Below are 21315 nucleotides of genomic sequence, written 5' to 3'. Positions count from 1 at the left end.
GCCTTGTTAGCATCTAGTACCAATAACAACAACAACAACTAAGCATTCAGAAAAGGCTATAACTAACTCCCATGGCATTCCATTGTCGTGACCAGAACAAAGAAATATAAAATGCACAAATCCATTACATCCATATAGACTTCTTAAATACACAGAGCTTTGGCCCCCTGGAATTATGTAAAACAAGGTCAAAATGATTCTTACACAAACCAAAGTTTGAAACCCACTGCTAGATATTCATTACATTTTCCCAAAACAGCAAAATGGATTGCTAGGGACCTTTTCTGTTATCTTGTTTGTGCCTGAAGGCATTGAGAATTAGTGATACCAAACTTTTGCCTGTTGGAAAGGATGGATTTTTTTTAATCCAAGGATGATCTATTATTTTACTAATAAGTCTACTTAGAGTAGAGTCTCTTTGTGATTTCAGAAGCCTATTGTTTCACTCATGGAATTGATGGTTTGCCTCAGGTGGGAGGTTGATTGGGACTGAAAATGGGCAAGAATCCTTGCTCTCAGAAGCAGAGCTGGAGCTACCCACATGTCATTTGCGTCCCAGGAAATCTATCGAGAGCATATGATAAATGCATGGTGATGGCAAAATTAAAATGAGCCCATAGAGAGCTGTGAGTGTGGACTGAGTCCAGAAATCAAGCTGCAACGAGGTGGGTAGCTAGGTAGAGGTGAACGGAGGTCTGGTTTGGAAAAAAGCAAGATACAGCTTTCTTATGCATGTCCAAACCTGAGTTTGTTTACTGTGTATCTTCTGGACTGGGCAGCGTTCTCTTGTACAACAGCACACTGACAAGTGCATCAACTCTCCCACTTAGGCTGTACTCCTTGTGATGCAGGCCCCTAACCCTGGTGTCATTATGAGCAACACCCCTTTCATTCTCCAGATTGCTTCAGTTTGGATTTAAAAAGAAAGACATTCATGTGTCGTTAGTAATGCCTAGTCCTCCTATGACCTTAGTCTTTGGAAGGGAATTCATATGCATGATCTATTAGTAGAAGTTTACTGGTCAGTCCCCGTTGAGCCTTTCACTCAGGGGCACAGTTCTCTTTCCATGTAGGAGTCTGACTTCCATCCTGGCCAAATTAGTGCCTCAAGCATACCTACACCCTGGCCCTGGCTGGTGGTGCATTGTTATGACGCTGGATATGGTGCAGCAGAGAATCCAGATGAAGAAAGGTTAGGAAGAAAGGCCTGGTGGTCTCCTTATGAAAATCTGCCCACCTCATGGATCACAAGGGCTCTCTCCTGTCACACATAAGGATTAGCACTGGGGATCACTTAGAAGGATCAAAAAATAACAACAACCTTAAAGGAAGTTTTAAGAGTGATTTGAGATGGGGAAGCGTTGAGACCATGTAAGGGAAATACCAGGTCCCATTGGTCCTGGATGTGGAGTAGGGGCAGGGTGGCATGAAGGAGGATGGTGTAGAGAATGGTGATGGCGAGGAAGGCAGGGCATGTCTCTGCCCAGATGGGCTTCAGGCCATCATGGCACTATAAATGGTCTCCTTACTTCTGAAACCTTTTCTCCCTAATAAAGTTGCCATTCCGAACACCTAAGATGTTTGTATAAACATGCATACATGTATAGATAAAATCTCACTGTCAATTAGATGACTCTGACTTATTTTAACCCTGTCTATCCCATATTATGAGCTTATTTATATATGTATATCCCCTTAAGGAGTTTATTTTAATACATTTAATGTACTTATTTGTATACTTTCTTGAGTATTAAATAAAAGGGAAATTAAATAATATTTGCAAATCAAGCTTTTATTCTGATCTACCCAGAACAAACGTATTTAGCAACCTTTCCCAGGTTTTTGCTTTTCATAATTTTCTATAGTAATGCTTAGCTATGTACAAAGCAGTTAGTCTGTAATCATTGTGGCTTAGGCCCCTGATCTCAGAGCCTTAATTAATTGTTATTAATTGTTGGTTTAACTGTTCCACTCATATGAACTGGGGTACTAATAGCAATACTTTGACTTAACCCTCATATTACCACAACCCTATTGGGAAAAACACAACTCTTCATTTGCAGCAGAAAGTGGTATTCTCAAACCATAGAAAGTTGGGGATGTTCATTTATAAAGAAAGAAATCGTGATAGACTTCATGTTGTCTGGGAGGCAGGGAAGAAAGTTAAAACAGAGGGCTCACGCTTAATATTTGGCAATTTGGGAAGGAGAAAAAGCACTTGAATATAATTGAGTTCTAGACACACAGTGTCTCTGAAAAAAATAAACAAAGAGAAGTGAAATTTTTTTTCCCCCCTTTCTTCTCCTTGACTTGCTGTTTGGTTCTTTAAAAATATCCACTCTCACATAGGTCACTCAGAATTCATTTTGTCTACATCCTGGACTGCACGTAGGGAGGTCAAAAAAAAGAAAGGGGGAAAAAAAGAAAACAACAACAAAAAATGTCTGGGATCTGAAAAGAGGAATGCGGTAGGGCATGGGAATCGCAGTGTCCTGGGGGTCACTGCAGCATCTTTTGACTTGTTTTAAAACGAGCAAGTACCTTTGGGCCCTCGGAGCTCTGGCAAATTAAGCCCGCTCTCGGGCTACCTCTCACGGGCTGGATGCCTGCAAACGCATGTGTGGGTTTGTCGCTGGGCCCGAGGTATTGGCAAGTCCCCCTGTCCTCCGCTGCCCGCTTTCTGACTTCCAGTCCTGCTCCGCGACCTCTGCCCCTATCCGGGGTACTCTTACAGGTCATTTCAATCATTAAACCGTTCAGGGATGCCAGGGCTTTGTGTTGTCAAGAGAAAATCAGGGCAGTGGATTTTTCGTCTACCGAAATCAGGAGTGTTTGGGTTTAATTATATTAGCTAGTGCCTGTTCATTAATTTTCCCAATCAGAGGGAGACATGTTTGCAGGAAAGATTGGCAATGGGTTAAAATGGTTATGAAAGCAGGGCCTTTCAAAGGAAAGGGATCCGAACTCTGACAAAATCAGATGTCTGAAATTTCAATCAAGCACCCAGGGTGCCAGCAGCAGCCTTGCTCTACAAAATGAGATGGCTCCTGCCCCCTCTTCTGGAAACCCAGGTTGCTCCAGGGGCCAGGCTAAGATCATTGAATGCCAGCTCCGAATATGTTGATTTCCCCATGCCAGGGAAATAAACTGCTCCCTCTGAACTCCAAGTAATTGGTTGATGTACCACTTTTTAAAAGTCTCTTACAGCCTCACTTACTACTGTTAAGTAAAGCGTTACCACCTCCCCACTACAAGGGAAGGAGAAGCAATATAACAGATTTAGAGAAACTAGCAAATTTACCATTTTTGCTACTTTAGCAAAAATGTTAATACTTCAAGTTTTTGTTAGGGATGGCTTGGAAATTTTGCTTATTTTTCCCCTTTGGAGACTTTAATGTATACCTTAATGCCCCCTTTCATTATCGGTCTGGCCTTATTCCCAGCTCTTCCCTGCTGACTCTGGACCTATCCTGGTTATTTTGTGGTGGTGGCTGGCTCTTGGTCATTTAGACAAGTTTGTGGCTTATAAGTGTATCAAATTAGATGCTACAGTCTCCCAGGTCCCCTCCCTAGTCGCTGACACAATTTTTCTTGGTCACAAATCTTCACTGGCCTCCCAATACTCTTATCACCTATTTGCTGTATGAATATGTGAAAATCCCAATGCCTACATCTACTCACAATGAAATGACCAAATCATAATAATTCAAGGGGGCCTTCCTAAACTTAAAAAAAGAAAGAAACAAAGATAAAAACTTGAGGATGCAATTCACCAGTGAATAGTCTTGATGTTTAAATCTGAATTTAAACCCTGTTTTTAATAGTTGAAAACACAAGTAGAGACAACCACAAAGAATCTCTGTGATATTTCTCATGTTCATCCATGCAAGAATTCATCTTGATTAGCTCCATCTTTTGGGAAGGGAGCCCTGGTGGTGTATTGGTTATGCATTGGTCTGTGAACCAAAAGGTCAACAGTTAGAAACCACGAGCCACTCCCTGTGAGAAAGATGGGTCTCCTATTCCCATAAACAGTTACAGTCTTGGGATATCACAGGGGCGGTTCTACCCTGGCCTACAGGGTTGCTATGAGGTGGCATCCATGAAATGGCAGTGAGTGAAAGAGGCCCAAGGATGAACTGTTGACCCAGGAAAGAGAGAAATGATGAGGGGGATTTGTGTTCAAATTTTGAGAAAGAGAAGTTGTCTTTTACCACGGAGTAACTGTTGAAAATAAGTGATATCTCTTGTGTACTCTTGAGAATTCTATAACAAAGAGTTAAGAAAAATAGAGTTTGGTGAAAGATTAAATCTGAGGTTCAATCTTAATCTCACCTTTTTAGCTGTAGAACTTGGGGCAAGCTCCCTAAGGTCTGTGACCAGTTTTTTACTCATTTTTAAAATGGACCTGATAATAATCTCCACCTTGGTATTATCGAAGAATTAATTATTAATATGTAAAAAAGTGTTTGTCATAAAGTAATAAGTGTTAACTCTTGTTATTGTAGCACCCCGAGTTGATTTCTATTGTAACACTGAAGACTAAATTTTCATTGCCTGCCTTTATTCTTTTGTAAACTCTTTAAGAATCGAGACTTAAATCCTCTTCATCTCTGAGTCCCTGACTGTGTTAGGCTGAGTTTCTAGAGAAAAAAACAACAACAGAAAAGTAGTGACACTCATGTATGTATAAGATAGAATGGTATATTAAGAAAGAATTTTATATCAAGAGAGCAGCCCAGCTCAAGTTCATGGCTCAGATACTAGTTGGAGACTTTCAGACTTATGCAGCTGCAGCAGGAAGGTGAAGCAGGAAGCTGGGAAATTACAGGCAGGTGGATGCAGAGTCATGTGGATCCAAGAGCAGCCACTGCTCCCGTGGGCCAACAACCCCAAAGCCACATGCACAAGCCAGGCAAGTGGGAAGGCAAAAAGTGAAGAGATGAGTCAGTCCTTTAATATTTCTATATTAAAAGACACCCCACCCCATACCCTGAAGGCATCATCAAGCTTTAGGTTGATCATAGGTCTGACTCCAAGCCTACTTTCACCCAGGCACATCAGAACCTAACCACCACACTAGTATACCAGCTCATTGCTGGGTACAAGCCTTTGCAAGACACTCTCCACAGGAGACAGATGAGGATATTTTCTCCCATAAATATTTGCTCTCAGAACCCTATGCAGTAGTTCTACTTTTGCATATAAAGTCACTCTCATGCAGAATTAACTCAATGGCTGTTGATGTCTTGCTTTGCTTTGGTTTAACTGAATAGGTGAAAGAATGTATAGCTAAATAGATGGACAGATGGTAGATAGATAGATAGATAGATAGATAGATAGATAGATAGATAGATAGATGATTGTTGGGTGAACAAATGAGTGGGTGGGTAGAAGATAAACAGATGCACCGATGACCAACCCCATCAGTTTGTCCTAAGTGATTATTTTGAGATCATGATGGGCTTCTTTAATGATATCTCCCTTTCTATTAATTATTTCAGCTATTAAAATTGTGCAACCTTTCAAAGTTTGGCCATGCTTCAAACCTTGCTTTTTCTCTGCCTTTCTATCACAATTTTACTCTTTTTATTTCTTTTAAGTTACTGATTATCTAGCTTGATCAGGAAATGAAAGGGGTTTTCTACGTGTGCTGCAATGTTTAGATTGCTTGTATATTTTATCAGTGTTTTCTTCTTCTTTTTTTTGTCCTCACTGCTTCATTCCAAGGAAGTGACTAATATGGGAATACCAGTAAGGCTACTAGGAAAAATATTTTCTGTAGGAGGCTTTTGGACTTCCTTTCAATTATGACCCATAAACATCTTTCTCTTCTACCTGGGGCTACAGCTGGCCCAGAACGGCATTTTGTTCCAATCCATGAACAGCTAAATAAACTCATTTTGGGTGAAAAGGTGGGGAGCGAATATTGAAAGACTGAGATGCCAACAGGAAGCCCCCTTGAGCAGATGCTGAAGTACAGTTTAGAGACAGGTTTAACACATGCAGTTTAGCCTCCTTCCTCCACCCCCAGGGGAAGTGAAGCCAACATGTTAACATGAAATATTCAAGTCTCATATTTTCCAGGTGTACACAGGCCAAATCTAACAATGATGCTGGCAGCGTCTCAGGGTTGCAAAATCATGGAGAAAATTTCAAATGAATGACTCTATGGCTATGTCAAGAAAATCCCTTATTTCCACTTAGTCTTTCAAATGTAATAATTCAATATCGGTAGGAGGTCAAAGTAGAATTTGGACAAGTGTCAATATCTTTCCAAGGCAGCGGGTATAAAAGGAAGATATCCTAAAAGGGAAACTCTACCAGCTGAAAATAGTTTTCCTTAACTTGAAAGTTAATATTAATGATGTTGGAGCATTTGTAGGACAGGCTGGAAATAAATGACCAGTTCTTCTATTTTTCTATGGCCTGTTAGGAACTGCCTGTTAGTAACTGTCTTAGTTTATCTAGGGCTTCTGTAACCAAAAAAATACCATAGCGGGTGACTTTGAAGAACAGAAACTTATTTTCTCACATTTTGGGAGGTTACAAGTCAAGATGGAGGTCTATTCCTTCTGTAGGCTTCTCTCCCAGTTTCTGATATTGGCCTGAAAACCATGGCACTCCATTGCTCATAAATGAGTCTTCCTGTTAGATCTTCCTTTTGAGCGTATGTCATTGTCTATTCTGCTACTTTTATAGTACACCACTAGGAACCTGTTAGGTTTAGAGTTTATCCTACCCTGTTATGGTCTCATTAACATAATAGAATAGAACTCCTATTTCCAAATTGGGTCACAGTTATAGATACAGGAATTAGGGCTTCAACATAAATATTGAGAGGACATAGTTCAGCCTGTAATAGGAACCAAGGACATATGCAATGCCCGGTTGAAAAAGCCCTTAAGCCACAGAGCAACAGGAAGGGGAAAACTACCGCAGGATCTCCCTAGGATCCTCTCTTCTCATGTAAGAAACCTCCCCTCATTATGGGTGGGTGCTCTGGAAGAAATTAGTGGAAAAGATGTCAAGGAAACAAAAAGATAGTTTTGAAATTACCCATAATAAAATGGCAAGGGCTAGGTGGAAATGGAAAGCTAGCATAGGAAATATTAAAGAAACTATCACGGGGTGAGAGAAAGTTGCCAGGATTGAATAATTATACAGGAGGCTCAGAATTACACAAAGGACAGAAAGAATGGTGAGGCAGAAGGAAATGAAATGAGAGGACTTGAGAGAGGATATATTTATTAACTATTTATTATAGTTTGGGCAGAGGTGGCCATATGTTTATCACTCCAATAACCCTCTAACAATCTATCTTTGGTCCATATTTCACAAAGGAGTAAATACAGATCTAGGATTCCAGTGTAAGTCATCTGATTTCAGATGATTTTTTTCTCTTTACTCTTATATTCTGTACTTCCCCCCACCCCCCCACCCCCCACTATTGTCAGCCTCTCAGTAAGGACCTTTGATTTGGCTGTAATATATCCCTTAGTTTTCTAGGTAAAGGTGGAAATTCCAAAGGGAGTAGCAAAGTATGGTGAAGAGAAAGCTGTCCTGGAGGTTTAAGGATAACTTAGATCCAGCAGAAGCACTGTCACTAACTAGCTGTGTGCTTTTGACCATTAGTCCACGGTCCTTTCTGCCTCATCTGTTAAATGAGGGGCTTGGGACTTAATGTTGTCTTAAGGTAGGTTTTTGTGTCTCTAATATTCTGTGGTTCAGTTGAACTAAATACAAGTAGAAGTAACTATAGGAGGACTGGGATTCTAGAAATACTACATAAATATATTCCCAAGCAAGTTAGAGTTATTAAGGTCACCAAGAGAAATGCTTTAAATATACATGGCATTTAGAATACCATGCTATTAGAGAACAAAACAAAAAATGATATGAGAATATTGAACAAATGTGAAATTCAGAAAACAGATATTGCAAAACTTTTTGGAAAGTATTAGAAGGGAAGAAAGGAGGGAAGCTGGTAGGGAAAGGTTGAATCAAATCCCCCCTCCCCCTTTGGGGAAACAGCTGCACTATTGATGTTTCTTTCCTCATAACAGAATTGTGGACTTATTTCAAAATATGTAACCACTTGTAACATATTTTTCACTAGTTCCAAAGGGTAGATCATTCCCTAACTAGATGGTTCCATGTTTTTATTTTATCTTACAAATTGCTATGCATAGCTTACATGTTAGCAATTAGTCTATATAGTCAACTGAGATACTTCTAGAATAAATTATTACAAGTTATGATCAGATACTGCTTAATATCAGACCTCAACCCTTTAATACACTTTACAAATCTTTAAGTTATTTTTTATAAAATTGTGGAAACCTTTGTTTAAAAATTATCAAACTATCAATCAATAGTTTCTCTAAAGAGTACCTATCTAGGTCAATACACTTTGGAAGGCAGTATTTCCTCATCTCTGACCCTCCCATTCTACTTCACCTAGCATGACACCCTTCTCCAGGGACTTCTCCCTCTTGTTAAAAGGCCCAAAGTATGTGAAACACAGTTAGTGAAAATAAGCAAAATGATTGGTGAGATGTTTCAGCACCATGGGTGCATCATATGGCTTGATTCATAGGCATGCTTGTGAGGATGGTACAGGGCCAGCCTGTAGTCTGTTCTGTCTTATGAAGGGTTGCCCTGCACGGAACCTATGTGCAGTGGACACAGGTTCAGGTTCACCTGAACGTCAGTGGAAACTTGTGCATTGCTGTAATGCTGAATGTGTTTCAGTGGAGCTTTCATCCAGGACCAGGAGGCATTGTGCCTAGGCTTGTTGGGGGCTGCCTCAGTGACAGTCAGCAACAACCCCTAACTTGAAAGACTGTTATCTAAATGGAATGAGAAAATATTTCAGAAAATGATTTAAAATTACATGTCATTTAAATATTACCCATATTGCTATGAAACTAGCACACACTCTTCAATTAGAAATGCAAATGGGTATAGACATTTAGGGATGGAAGAAGATGGCATCCAGTTAGATTTACCCACCCAGAGCTCCTGCTTCCAGACCAGAAAATTGGGAGGTAAGTTAAAGGAGACAGAGGAGCAGAACCCTAAAATTAGTATCAGGGTACTAGGGTCTGTACTGAACCCTGCTTCTTTTGATTTTAAGTCACAAAGTGAATCAAAAATGCACTGAACCATTCTAGGTTCAGAGTGCTGGGCATGTGGGCTCTGGCCAAGTGGCTACCAGTGCCCTAGTTCTGCAGTGAGTAGCGATTTCTCCAGGCTGGTACCCCAAAGGGGTCATAATCCCAGACTTGAGGACACCTCTGAAAGTTAGTCACAGGACCCCACACCAGAGCTGCTTTGAGCTCATAGCCTGGGGGTCAGGTCAGTGTGGGAAGCCATAGATTTGGAGCAATTCAAAAGACATAAGGAAATTTACCAGTGTCAGATTGCTCTGTGGCAGAAAATAAGTGGGAAGCCAAAGTCCAGGAGGCAGATTCAGTTCCAGTTGGCCAAGAAGAAAACAACCTCTCTGATAAGCTGGATATCCTCCTCTGGAGGTCAGTATGACAGCTCGAAATCAGGGCCCCCCATAAGCCCAATATAAAAAAGAGAAAACATATTTTCTCGATAAAAACTGCAAATCCCAGGCTCATTGTTTAACTCCAAGACAAGTGGTAGAACGAGTGCTTTAACATACATTAGTATAATAAGGGAGCCCCTGCTAAGGAACGCCAGAAGTTAGCTACAGAGCCCAGAGGCTTTCAACTTAACAAAGATCCCCTGGAGCAAGCCTCAGATTCACAATAACTTAATTCAATTCCAGCTGGCCAGGGGAGAATACAAAACCCTGAGCTATGAGGGCATCAGCGTCTTGGCACAAGCTAGGGCAACTCCACAAGACCAACAGGGGAGCTACTGTCTGCCCTCAGTGATCCTACACACAGCTGGGGATGTCCTGCCTGTCCTCCGTGTGACTGGGAGATACCCTGCCTGTCCTGGGGCCCTACACGTGGCTGAGGGAAGTCCCCCACCCACCCACCCAACCCACTGATGCCCTAATAGCTCAGGGTTTTGTATTCTCCCCTGGCCACCTGGAATTGAATTAAGTTATTGTGAATCTGAAGCTTGCTCCAGGGGATCTTTGTTAAGTCGAAAGCCTCTGGGCTCTGTAGCTAACTTCTGGCAGTTGGTCTCAACAGGCCCTGTTTTGTTTCTTTCTCTTTTTCTTTCTTTTATCTTCCTTTTTCTGTTTCCTCTTCTCTTCCTCTCTTTCCTTTCATACACCACAGCTGGCTTCTGAGCCACTACTCTCCATCTAGGGCAACTCCACTCAAACAGCATGAGGCACTCTAGTCTGCCCTCAGAAGGAGTGCTGCACACCACACATGGCAGCTGTGACAGCCGTCTACAATGCTCTACGCTGCTGAGGATACTTCAATCTGGCCTCTATGGTGACTTGCCGACTAGGGCAATTCTACCCAGCACCGGTGGGACCCTGCACTAAAATGGCACACCAAGCTGCCACCTTGGGGCAGGGTTTAAACCCCTCCAGGCCCATGTTCAGGTGATCAGGGATCAGCTATGTCTTCACTGTTAATTTTTCTTCTCTCTCTCCCACCAGTCAATCTTAACAAAAAACAAAGTGTGTTTTCCCACCCCTTCTTTCTCTTTCTTTTCCTTTCTTCCTCTCTTTTTTCTTCTTCGTTTTTTTCTTTTCTGTTTCTCTCCTCTCCCTCTCTTTCCTTCCACAGGTCACTACTGGTTTCCAGCCCCCTACCCTCTGCCTAGGTCAACTCTGCCCACCCAGTGGGGAGAGCTACAGCCTGCCCCCTGTGGCAGTGCTGCACACATCACAAAGCAGTGTTATACACGGCACAGCCCAGGACTCAGCTATCACTTTATCTATTATTTCTCTTGTTTTTCTTTCTTTTCTTCTTTCACTTTTCTTTTTTCCTCTTCGTCTACCTCTTCTCTCTTTCCCGCCAGTCTCAGCATATTCAGTTTTTTCTCTTTTGTTGTTTCTTTTTTTTTGACTTTTCTTTTGTCTTTGCATTTTTTGTGAGTGTTAGTTTGGTTTTCATCTTTGCCCTTGTCTTTGTTTTCTCCTTTCTCTCTTTTCCTTCTCTTCTCCCAGTCTTTCTTTGCACAAGCCACTACTGGCCTCCAGGCCACTCCCCTCCACCTAGGGCAACTCTGACACTCAGTTGTGGGAGCGCCCATGCTCACTTGTTGGCTTACATGCAGGTGGGGAAATTATGTCCAACTTACACCATACCTTAAGTGACTGGGGGATCTCACCTTCAAATGGCTGGGAGAACTCTTGTCTATACCTCAAGGTGCTACAAGTGACTGGGGGAAATCCTGCCCACTGTCTGTGGTGCTCCACACTGCTGCAGGAATATCCACCCAATCTCCACAGCGATCTCTCTGACTAGGGTAATTCGGCCTGGCATCTACTGTGCTCTAAACCAAGGAGGGTACACCAACATGCCCTCCACGGCACTTCAGTTGCAGAGGGAAACACCACATGCTATTTGAGGTGCTCTAAGCCCAGTAAGACACACCACCATGGCTTACTGGGAGATCAGCCAGTGAAACGGCATCCTCATGGGCCCACAACCAACCGAACAGTGTCTTGTGGGAGAACTATCCAACTCACATTTCTAACAACGGAATACTGGTTGGCTAGGGTAAGAGTGAAACCATAGGAAGATAAAGTGGTAGCCTTACCCCCAAGTGCAGGTACCTGCCGGTAGTTCGTAGAAGCACTCATACAAGTTCCCCAAGAGAGTGCCGAGTGCTCTTCAACTCAGGAAGATGGCACTGGGCTCTTCTAAAACAGCATGAAAACAGCAAACAGCTTCAAGAGCTCCAATCAAAAAGCAGGAGAAACAGAAGACAATGCCAGAAGAAGTCATGAACCTAATGATGTGCATAGAAGAAGCAGACATTGACCTTCCACAGAAAAAAATTTCAGAATGCTGCCTGGAGTCATATGGGATATGAGAGAAGCAATATAGAAAAAGGAAGAAATAATAAAGGAGATAAAGGCAATGCACCAAAGAGAAATACAAGACTCAAGGGATGAAAAAACAAAATCCAGTAGAAAATTAACAGACTTTTCCAACAGACTTGAGGAGGCAGTGAATCACACCAGTGACCTAGAGGATAACCATACAGACCTCAACAAACTGGTAAAACAGTCAAATAAGACAATCCGAGAAGCTACAGAAAACCTGAGAGCTAGGTCTGATGCAATGAAGAGGGACAATATTAGAATAATTGGACTTCAGGAATAAGACACAACACAGAAGTCACTGTGAAAATAGCGAGGGAATTATTAAAGGAAACTCCCCCAGCTTAATAAATGAACATCAGGCAACCATTCTGGAGGCTGAAAGAATACCAGCCAGACTAAATCCCAAGAAGAAGTCAACACAACACTTAATAAGTTATCCAACTATGAGGAAGAGGAGAAAAACATAAGAGTAGCTAGGGAAATACAAATAGTCATTTATAAAGATACCCAAATAAGAATATGTTCAGATCTATCAGCGGACACGAAGAAGAGGGAGTGGAGTAACACATTCCAAAAATTCAAGGAAAATAACGCAAACCTAAGAATACTAAACCAGGCCAAATTATCTATTAAGGTAGATGGAGAAGTAAGAGTCTTCCCAGACAATAATAATCTCAAAGAATACTTAAAAAGAAACCCAGCCCTAAAAAAGAGCCTTGCCAACCCAGTATGGGCAGAAGATCAACACTCACTAAATGCAAATGAGAGATTGTCACATAGAATGACTCCACCCAGAGGACGACAAAGAGAAAACAGCCCCAAGATAGCATTAGTTCAATAGTGGAAAGAAGGCAAGAATGAACTACATATACACACACAACACAAACTGATAAGATAGGTAGGTAGGAAAACACCCAAGACAAGATGACATCATAGAGCCCACAGATGGATGTAATAACACTGAATATCAATGGACTGAACTCAGTCATTAAAAGGCAGAGGCTAACAGACTGACTCAGAAAACATAACCCACCAATCTGCTGCCTACAGGAAACACATCTCAAGCTTGCAGACAAAAACAGGTTGTGAATTAAAGGATAGAGAAAAATATACCAAGCAAATGACAATGCAAAAAAAAAAAAAAGAAAAAGCAGGGGTAGTGGCACAATATAATGCTCAAGGGTACCGTAGAACAAGAACCAATGAGGATAATAAATATATATGCACCCGGTGAGAGACCCACGAAATTCTTAAATCAAACACTCCAAAAGATGAAAAAAGAAATCACAGGCTCAACAATGTTAATACACAATTTAACACACCGCTCTTTTAAAAAGACAGATCACAGGGAAAGAAAACAGGGAGGCTACAGATCTAAATAGCACAATTGGATGACTTGACCTGATAGACATTTTCAGAGCTTTCCACCCAAATGCAAAAAATGTCACCTTCTTTTCAAGTCCACAGGGCACATTCTTGAAGATAGACCACATGCTGGGACAAAAGTTTAACCTGGGAAAATTCAAGCACATAGAGATTATACTGACATTTGTCTCCAACCACTGTGCCATAAGGCTGGAAATCAATCAAAGGATGATGAAGAAAACAAGGGCAAACAACTTGAGAATGAATAACTAACTCTTTATTGCAAAAGGAGTGGGTATTAGGCAAGATCAGAGATGAAATAAGGAAGTTTCTAGAAACCAATGAGATTGAAAATGCGACATACCAAAACCTTTGGGACACAGCAAAGGCATTCAAGAGGAAGGCTGATAGCAATACATGCACACATGAAAAAGGAAGAGAGACTTATGGATGATACGCCGGCACAAAACTTACACCTATTAGAGCAGAGTCAACAGAACAATCCTAATAGCAAAAGGAAAAAATAATAAAAATCAGAGCTGAGATACAGGCGAGGGAAAACAAGAAAAATATGGAGAAAAATAATGTACCTAAAAGTTGGTTCTTGGAAATGATTAACAGAATTGATAGATCACTGGAAAAACTAGCTAATGAATGGAAGGAACAAATTTCAATAGCGAGACTGAGGGATGAAACAGGGGACATTACAGCAGACCCTAATGAAATCAAAAGGATAATTACACAGTATTATGAAGGCCTGTATTCTAACGAATTGAACAACTTGGAAGACATGGACAAATACTTGGAAAAACAATCCCTCCATACACTATCCCAGATGGACGTCAAGAACCTCAACAGACCAGTGCAATGGAAGAAACAGACAAAGTTTTCAAGCGATTACCACCAAAAAAAATCCCCCCAGGCCAGGTGACTTTACAAGAGAATTCTACCAAGTATTCAGGGAAGAACTGACATCAATCCTACACAAATTCTTCCAGAACATAGAAAAAGATGGAAAACTCCCAAACTCTTTATACGAAGCTACTATAACTCTGATTCCTAAATTAGGCAAGGATCACACAAGAATTGAGAACTACAGACCAATATCCCTAATGAACATCAATGCAAAAATCCTTAAGAAAATGCTGGCCAATAGAATGCAAAAGCATATAAAAAAATTATTCACCATGACCAAGTGGGATTCATACCAGGGATGCAGGGATCGTTCAACATATGAAAGACCATTAGTATTATTCGCCACATTGACATGAAGTATTATAAGAACCACATGATAATATAAATAGATTCGGAAAAAGCATTCGACAGCATCCTACACCCATTCCTCTTTAAGACATGCAAGAAAATTGGAATGGAAGGAAAATTCCTCAATATTATACAAGCTATATATGAAAAGCCAACAGTCAACGTGGTAATCAATGAAGAAAAGAGGAAAACAATCCCACTAAAAAGGGGAGTAGACAAGGATGCCCCTTGTCACCACTACTATTTTTACATCGTCCCGGAGCTCCTAGCTAACAACATAAGACAAAGAGAAGACATCAAAGGTATTCGTCTGGGGAAGGAAGAGGTGGAACTATCATTATTCGCAGATGATATGATTTTATATATCAAAAATTCCCCAACTCCACAAGCAGAGTTTTAAAAGCGATAGAGGAATATGGCAGAGTGGCAGGATACAAGATCAACGAACAGAAGTCTATCGGCCTGCTATACACATCAGACAAGATCACAGAAGAGGCAATTCAAAAGGTAATACCCTTTACAATAGCCAAGTACAAATTGAAATATCTAGGGATATACCTGACTAAAAAAACAAACGATTTGTATGAGGAAAACTACAGAACACTATGACAAGAAAGCAAGAGTGACATCAACAAATGGAAGAATATCTCATGCTCATGGATTAGAGGACTCAATATAATAAATATGTCAGTTCTGCCTAAAGCACTATATAAATGTAATGCCATCCTGATACGAATACCATCATTTTTCTTCAAAGGATTGGAAAAATTGATTACCAACTTCATATGGAGAAGGTAGAAGCCAAGAATTGGCAGAGAACTCCTCAAGAAGGACAAAATGGGAAGGTTTGATCTACCTGATTTTAGCACATATTATATGGCCACAGTGGTCAAAACAGTGCAGTACTGGTATAACAACAGATATTCAGACCAGGGGAAAAGAACTGAAAACCCAGATATAAATACATTAGCATATAGACAACTGATCTTTAATAAAGGCCCCCAAAATATCAAATGGGAAACAGATGCCCTCTTCAATGTGCTGCTGGTAAAAATGGATATTTACCTGCAGAGAAATGAAGCCAGATCCTTACCTCACTCCATGCACAAGAATAAACTCAAGGTGGATCACAGACCTTGAGATAAAACCCCAAATTATTAAGGCCATAAATGAGGGAATTGGGACAAACCTGAGAACCTTGGCACAGGGAATACAAAGACTATCAGTAATAGGGAAGGATACAAATACAGAGGAGTCACAAATGGAAAAATGGGATATACTGAAGATAAGTCACCTGTGTACATCGAAAGAATTCACCAAGAGAGTAGTAAGAGAGCCCACTGACTAGGAGAACATCTTCGGCAATGCCACATCAGACAAAGCCTTATTACTAAAATCTACAATAATTCGAAAGCTTACAATAACAGAAAAACTAACTGCCCACTGAGGACGTGTGCAAAGGACCTGAACAGGAGTTTCACAGGCACAGAAATCTGAACGGCTAATAAACATATGAGAAAAAGTTCCCTATCAATAGTCATAAAATAAATTCAAATTAAAACAACTATGAGATACCACCTAATATACTCAAATGTAGCCCAACTCAAAGGTAGCCCAATTCAAAAAGTCAGAAAGTAACAAGTGTTGGAGGGGCTGTGGGTAGATAGGAACTCTTATCCACTGCTGGATGTACAGCCATTATTGAAATCGATTTAGTGATTTCTAAAACAGATGGAGATTGAGCTACAACCCAGCAATCCCTCTACTGGGCATATACCCAGAAGAGGCAAGAAACAAACCACGGCCAGACATCTGTATTCCAATGTTCATCATAGCACAATTCACAATTGCAAGGAGTTGGAAACAACCCAAATTTCCATCAACAGACAAATGGATCAAAAAACTGTGGTACATAACATACTGTAGAGTGCAACGTGTCCCTAAAATGCAGTGATGAACACATGAAGCACATTGCTGCATGGGAAGAACTGGAGGAAATCATTCTAAGTGAAGTAAGTCCATTGAGGTAAACTAACAGGGAGGGAGGGGGGGAAATGAGATACTGATATCAAGGGCTCAAGTAGAAAGCAAATGTTGAGAATGATAAGGCAACAAATATACAAATGTGCTTGACACAATGGATGTATGTATGGGTAGTGATAAGAGTTATATGAGCCTTCAATAAAATGATTTTTAAAAATGGGGCATAGGGGAAAAGCTACTATACACATACATCCGTGGCTAAGGTCCAGCAACTAAGGCAGGGGCCAAACCCAATCCAGGGATATATACAGCAGCCAATTAAATAAGAGGGGTAAAGAAAGAGAGAGAAAAAAGATGTGTGTAGGTGGGGAGTAGGGTACAAACCCACCTAAGGGAAAGATTTTGTTTTTATCTCCACAGGAGAGGCAGAAAAAGACCAAGCTTCAACTTGATGCACCAAGACATGAACAGAACATACTGGTATATACTAGGGAACCAATAAAGAGGTCTGTGGGGCCAACCCTAATCCCAATTATGTGGACCTCCCCCGCCCCCATCTCAGAAGAATGAACTTCAGAGAACAGCACTGGGGCTACAGCTTGGAGAGAGGGTTGCATTGGATTAGAGCACATGGGAGAAACGAAAAGGGGTGGAGAGTGAGGGGAACACATCCTGGCCCACCAATCCCCGAGGATGATGTTCCTGCTCGGAGCAAACAATGCATGAAACGACCGTAGGGCGAGCACCACCATGGGATATGAGCATCCCTCACTGAACCATGATGCTGTGGGGGAGAGCACTGGAGACACATTGCAGGAATAGTGCATGGTCTGGCCCCATCACGCTGGGGTGAGACACCGAGGGCATGCAGCAGAGCAGCAGGGGGAGCAGAGTGATGAAATCTGCGGGGAATACCAAAAATAGACTTTGGAGACAGAATGTGTTACCCCATCAGACTCTACTGGAAAACACTCATAAGGGCCAACAAACAGATCTTGAACTATTTATAGGCTTTTCCATTTATGCCAGTGACTTTCTTTTTTGTATTGTTATTTTGTTTTTATTATTATTGTTTTGTTGGTTTTGGCTTCCTTTGCTGTTCTGTTTTTTTGCTGTTATTAATGTATCTACATGTCTACCTAGATAGGATAGGCAGGATAAATAATTCGGAGATGAAAAGAATGGGACCAATGTTTCCGGGGGAATACGGGAGAAGGAGAGGTGGGAGAAAGGAAGGGGAAGGGGCGGGGAAACCAACCAAGGGACAAGGGAACAACAAGTGAATTAAAATCAGTGGAAGGAAGGTCATAGGATGTCTAGTGGGGCTTAATCAAAGGCAATTGAGCAGTGAGGAATTACTAAACCTGTATGAAGGCTGAACGTGATGGTGGGACAAGAGGGAAGTAAAAGGAAATAGAGGAAAGAACCAGGAGGCAAAGGACATTTATAGAGGCCTAAATACAGGCATGTACATATGTAAATACATATAATGAGAGGAGAACAGAACTATATACTCATATCTATATGTTAAGAATTAAGGTTGCAGATGGACATTGGGCCTTGACTCAAGTACTCCCTCAATGCAAGAACACTTTGTTCTAACAATCCCGCATTGTGTTCTGCTCACCTTCTCTACATGATAGCTAAAGACAAAATGTGTGCATAAGCAAATGTTGTGAAGAAAGCTGATGGTGCTTGGCTATCAAAAGATATAGCATCTGGGGTCTTAAAAGCTTGAAGATAAACAAGTGGCCATCTAGCTTAGAAGCAACAAAGCCCATATGGAAGAAGCATAGCAGCCTGTGTGATCATGAGGGATCAGGGATCAGGCATCTGAGGCTCAGAACAAAATCAGACCCAAGGTGAAAGGGGGCCACAGGCATGAAGTGGAGACCCAATGCCTATCTGTAGACAATTGGACATCCCCTCACAGAGGTGGTCACAGGGAAGAGATGGACCAGTCAGGGTGTAGTATAGCATCAATGAAACACAATTTTCCTTTAGTTCTACCCCACTATCAGGACCTCAATTCTACCTTACACATTGGATTAGACCAGAGCACACACACTGCTACAGATAAGAGCCCACAACACAGGGAATCAAGGATAGATAAACCCCTCAGGACCAACGATAAGAGTAGAGATAGCAGGAGGATTAGGGGAAGGTGGGGGGAGAAAGGGGGACTCGATCACAAGGATCAATCTATAACCCACTCCCAGGGGAATGAATAATGGAAAAGGGGGTGAAGGGTGATGGAGGACGATGTGAAATATGGAAATAATAATCTATAACTTATCAAGGGTTCATGAGGGAGGGTAGGCAGGGAAGGGAGGGGGAAGAAATAGGGAGCTGATATCAGGGGCTCAAGTGGGAAGAGAATGCTTTGAAAATGATGATGGCGGCATATGTGCAAATGTGCTTGACACACTGGATGAATGTATGGATTGTGATAAGAGATGTCAGAGCCCCTAATAAAAGTATTAAAAAAAATAGACTTAAAAAAAAAGAAAAGAAATACAAAGGGGATTCACAGTTTGTGGAAAAATTAATTTTGCTATTTTTTTATTCCAATTTCCCATAAAAGTTGTAAAACCTCCATGTATGCATATGCATGTATATGTAAATAGGTAATAGCTAGCTAGCTAGATATATAAATGTACATCTATATAGTATAGAAATAGTCTTGGTGGTGTAGTGGTAAGACATTGGGCTGCAATCCACATGGTTGACTGTTTGAAACTACTAGCAGCTCTGAGGGAGAAATCCTAAACTTTCTACTCTCATAAATGGTTACAGTCTCAGAAACTGACAGGAGGTCGCTATGTGTCAGCACTGACTAGATGGCAGTGAGTTTGACATTTTGCTATATTTTCCATTTTATCAGTTACTTTTTATTCTAATAGTTTTTTTCCCCTTCAAAATACAGCGATCTACATGTAACCTCCTCCCTGGGGGATGGACAACAGAAAAGTGGGTGAAGGGAGACGTCAGACAGTGTATGACAAAATAATAATTTACAAATTATCAAGGGTTCATGAGGTGGGGGAGCAGGGAGGGAGGGGGGAAAATGAGGAGCTGATGTCGGGGGCTTAAGTCGAGAGCCAATGTTTTGAAAATGATGAGGGCAATGAATGTACAAATGTGCTTTACACAATTGATGCATGTATGGGTTATGATAAGAGTTGTATGAGCCCCCAGTAAAATGATTTTAAAAATTTCAGATATGACCACATCTCATAAGGAAAGAAAAGTTCTGCAATGAATCTTGTCTCTCTTTTCCTATTGCTCTTTCCTGTGCCTGGGGAGCGTATTTAACACACTCCGTAACAAGATGGCTCCCTGATTATCAGTCTCAGCAGCACCTGGAAATGACAGAAATGCAGATTCTAGGTCCCGTCATAGCCCTAATGAATCAGAAACTCTAGGGAGGTGATGCAACCATCTGCAGTCTACACTATCCTCCAGGTGACTCTGAGTCACACAAAAGTTGCAGAACTAATGTCTACAATTAGTGAAAAGCATTATCTTAAAGCAATTTTTGCCAAGCCCACAAGTATTCATGGAGTGGCTGCTAAATGTAAGTCACTGAGCCACAGAAAACAAAAATGAAATTAGGCAACAGATATTATTACTCCTTTACAAGATAGGTAGGGAAGGGATGAGGTCAAATAACACAAATGTTAAGTTGAAAATTCACCTTGTCTAAGCTAGGAATGCAAATAAATTTAGTATACAAAGGTTGCCATATTAGTTAACCCATGGACCATATCTCACACCAAGAGCAGGGTCTTTACAGGATGCTTTGTTTTTTGTATTAGTGTCACTGATTAGGGACACACCTCAAAAGCACTCAATGTCCCTTAATTGAGAATCAGAAAGAGTGGCTGGGGGTAGGGTGGAAGTGGCTCTGTGTGTGTGTGTGTGTGTGTGTGTGTGTGTGTGTGTGTGTGTGTAAGAGAGAGCAAGAGCGAGAGCGAGATTTGTTCAGTCACATGATCTCTTTCTGAAAGGAGGGAAATATTTTTGTTATATTCACCACTTTGCACAAAGTTGATTTAGAGGAAGGATGGTGGAAGAAAGAGACCACAGAAAACGACAATGATGAGAAACCTTGGCATGACTGGCAAGAAGAAATGAAGGGAAAATCCTTGGAGATTTATAGCACTGGAACTGGATAGAGGTGAAATCAGGAGGAGAAGCTGTCACTATCTTGAACCCATTCCCAAATTTACGTTAGCAGAAAATTATTCCGGAAAATACACTCCAAACTCTTTTTAAGCCATGAAATGATTTGGCTTATACTCTCACAAACTATATTTATCTATCAATTTATTTTATAACTTTTGTAAATGTACAATTCATAAAACAGAGACAATAACATTGAAAGGAGAGGAAAACTATGTGGAAGCAAAATCCCTAACATTTTTCCTCCTCATAATTCAATCTTGCTCATCTCTATGTAGATGTGACTGGTTTAGACTAAGGTAGCTGCACTGAGTAAGCAAAAGTGGACCTATTCAGGGATTCAGACAAACATATAAAAACTGAAGGTTTTGATGCTTTACCAGTGTTTTACTTTGCTGGATCCTCTATCATCTGATAGCATAAGATTCAAGTTTCCTCTATTATCACAAAGCCCATCTCACTAACAATGCTTCTTCTATGGTCCACATGGCACTCAGTAACAAAGAGTATGATGAACAATG

This window comes from Echinops telfairi, unplaced genomic scaffold (genome assembly GCF_000313985.2).
Source record: "Echinops telfairi isolate 266 unplaced genomic scaffold, ASM31398v2 ScPeMD7_4;HRSCAF=17, whole genome shotgun sequence".
Taxonomy (NCBI): Eukaryota; Metazoa; Chordata; class Mammalia; order Afrosoricida; family Tenrecidae; genus Echinops; species Echinops telfairi.
This window is presented reverse-complemented; position numbering follows the sequence as displayed.